Source organism: Taurulus bubalis (assembly GCF_910589615.1).
Source record: "Taurulus bubalis genome assembly, chromosome: 3".
Lineage (NCBI taxonomy): Eukaryota > Metazoa > Chordata > Actinopteri > Perciformes > Cottidae > Taurulus > Taurulus bubalis.
The window spans coordinates 1,646,821-1,650,768 of NC_136591.1; positions in this window are offsets into that span (position 1 = coordinate 1,646,821).

A 3,948-nucleotide genomic window follows, 5' to 3' on the forward strand; every position below is an offset into this window, starting at 1 on the left:
TAAAAAACATTTTTAAAAATATATATTTTAAAAAGAAGAAGAAAAATGCAGAGAACAGTTTCCCACTCTGGGATTATTAAAGGATTCTTTAAAAAAAAATTCAAAATATATATTACAAAAAGTAGAAAAAAAATGCAGAGAATAATTTCCCCAATCTGGGATTAATAAAGGATTATTAAGAAAATATTTAAAAAACCCACTTAAACCACTGCTTTAAGCTAACCTAGGTTACAGGTAACGGACGTTAGCTTACACCTTGCCTGGTCCCTTGCTGGCACGCGCTCCTTCCTCGTTAAAACTTCAAAGGGTCCTCGCTCTCAGTCGTCCCACGCGCGTCTCCACGCACGAGGGGCCGTCACGCGTCTCCCCGCACGAGGGGCCGTCACGCGTCTGCCGAGTTCCTGACGTGACTGTATCTCCAGCTCAACATCCACTTCGTGTAAACCGGAGCACAGAAACAAACTCAGCTCCATGGCAACGGCGCGCGTGAAAAATGCCGGGAAGTACGTTTTACGTGGTGTCCTGATGCTGCGTTCAGGTGCTGGAGATGAGCTCGGTAATAGCAGAGCGTGTGACTGCAGAGAGGAAATGTGTACACTTTGGCCGACTGTAAAGCATGTCATGTAATTATATGTTTAATCCAGATAAACAAAACAACAAAAATACACTACGACAAGTAAACTCAATACAATTGAAAGATTATAGGCCAACGTTACTTAAAACTTACTTTTGTTCCTTAAACGTCACATTCCAGCAACCTCCAGGTAGCTGAGAGGACACACGTGTTGTTGTTCTGGCAGAACTGTGTTTATACTGTATTTATACTGCGTTTATACTATATATATATATATATATATATATATATATATATATATATATATATATATATATATATATATATATATATACATATATACTGCGTTTGTACTGTGTTTGTACTGTATTTATACTGTATTTGTACTGTATTTATACTGCGTTTATACTGTGTTTATACTGTGTTTATACTGTGTTTATACCGTGCTTATACTGTGTTTATACTGTATTTATACTGCGTTTATACTGTATTTATACTGTGTTTATACTGTATTTATACTGTATTTATACTGTGTTTATACTGCGTTCATACTGTATTTATACTGTATTTATACTGCGTTTATACTGTATTTATACTGTGTTTATACTGTATTTATACTGTGTTTATACTGTATTTATACTGTGTTTATACTGTGTTTATACTGTGTTTATACTGTATTTATACTGTATTTATACTGCGTTCATACTGTATTTATACTGTATTTATACTGTATTTATACTGCGTTTGTACTGTGTTTGTACTGTATTTATACTGTATTTGTACTCTATTTATACTGCGTTTATACTGTGTTTATACTGTGTTTATATTGTGTTTATACCGTGCTTATACTGTATTTATACTGTGTTTATACTGCGTTTATACTGTATTTATACTGTATTTATACTGCGTTTATACTGTATTTATACTGCGTTTATACTGTATTTATACTGTGTTCATACTGTGTTTATACTGCGTTCATACTGTGTTTATACTGTATTTATACTGTATTTATACTGCGTTTATACTGTGTTTATACTGTGTTCATACTGTATTTATACTGCGTTCATACTGTGTTTATACTGTATTTATACTGTATTTATACTGCGTTTATACTGTGTCTATACTGTGTTTATTCATACTGTATCTATACTGTATTGTGTCTATAATGTGTTTATACTGTGTTTATACTGTATTTATACTGTATTTATACTGTGTTTATACTGTATTTATACTGTATTTATACTGTGTTTATACTGTATTTATACTGTGTCTATACTGTGTCTATACTGTGGTTATACTCTGTTTATACACTGTTTATACTGTATTTATACTGTGTCTATACTGTATTGTGTCTATACTGTATTGTGTCTATACTGTGGTTATACTCTGTTTATACTCTGTTTATACACTGTTTATACAGTGTTTTTCATATTCAAAGGGACATCATGGATGTTTTTTTTCTTTGAATATCTGAACTAAAGCGTACGACTAGTTCAGATGTGATTGTAGATATCTGAAATGAGAGATATCCATAAGCTTATTTTGATGTTATAAAACAATGCATTTGAGGCCAGCTGAAATGTTCATTTGGACTATAAATAACTGAATTGAGGACATCCGCAATACAGATCCAGTGTTTAAACAGCTGGCTACATCTGCCCCATTTTATCATCCTCACATCCTTAAGCTGAGGTAGAATTACCGCTTCCTTGGCCTTGACCGCCAATGCACAGATCAATGACATCGTCTCTGTCCGTGTGAGTGACAGTGGAAGGACTTGAGTGCAGAGAGGGTTTACAAAGAGAGAGCTCTCTCCGGCAGCAACATGGCGGCGCTGACCACAGGGTGTCGCTGCCGTGCAGCAACAGGAACGGCTTCTCAACCTGGAGGTCTGCAGCTCAAATGAACACACTGCAGTCAAGAGGAGGGGGTTTACAGTTATAGAAAGTCCACCCAGCTGTGTGTATTTGTGAAAGCCAACAAAAAAAGAAAGTGCCATATGAAATAAGTCTGAGGCGGGCAAACCAGTGTGTAAAACCTGGCGCGTACTGGCTCATTTAATATGCAGAACACATCCAGATAAAGGCGACCCGGCATCAGCTGTGTAAAACGTGGGTATCTGTATTTGAGGCACACGTGGCAAAACAAACAACAACAAAACATTTACAATACCTGGCAAGGTGAAGTGGTAACTCTCTTATATATCTTATATGGGCGAAACCGCTCAACAATATGTACATTCCTTCGAGGTTATACAATACATAGCAACATATAAAATGGCATTCCCACACTGGAAAGGAAACGGATGCATTGGGATCAAACACTGATATGTTGATATTAATCCACGTATTGCTTCCTTGTATTATGTCCATATGATGCATCTGCTGTATCGTCTCTGCAGAAAAATGAGAAATGTTCCTTTTAAAATCCTTTCAACAATATCTACACACTTGATATTATGCACACGTTTTCTTCTGGAGTCATCTCAATTAGACTTCTAAAGGCAGGAAGTGTGTGTGTGTGTGTGTGTGTGTGTCCATGAAAGCGATGGGATTTGTAGCCTAGAGACAAAAGTTCAGCTTCATTATTTGTTATGGTTAGCTTTACACAAAAATTCCACTGTAAGATAGAATGATAGGAACAGCTTCAGAACTTTAACTTCTTGATCCTCCACCAGCGTTAGATGGCCCTTATTAGGACAGAGGGAGAAAAAACATTTAAGAAATAAATCCCCATTCTTCACCCTGGCCATCCTCCTCCTGCCCTCGTGGTTTCTGGGCATCGCTAATGTCCTAAAATGGTCTTATTGTTTTGCTGTTGTATGATTTACAAAATGCTGCGGTTTCTCTTTTGAACTGTCGGTGACTTCACTTCCCGCTAAAGTACAGTGGTTTGGACTGCGTCCCTTACATCACTGTGAGACAACAGGCATTCAAGCGTCATGTTTCTGGGAATTTGCTTGTGGTCAAAATGAAACTGTGAGCTTGAAGAAAAGAAACTGCATTAGTTTCTTTTCTTCAAGCTCACAGTTGCACAGTGTTCCACTGCAATAACCTCTGCACAAAAGACCCCCACATCCTTAATCTTCCATCATCAAAGCAAGCGTCCTTTCCTTAACACGAGAAAGACCTGAGGGCCATCTCCGTGTAATCTGTAAAGAATTCAAGTTTGTGGAACAGCACGGAATATGAAATTATAAGATAACCCTGCAGTGGCTTCTTCTTTTCATGAAGACAACAAAAAAAAAAAAACATTTGCGCAAATTCTTTTCCTTAAAGCTGTGAAACAGCTGTGTTTGAAAAGGACTTTGTTGATGTCGTTGTCCTTCCTTTTTAAGCACATGAAGTCAAATGTGAAGTATTCTTCTCCTCGCT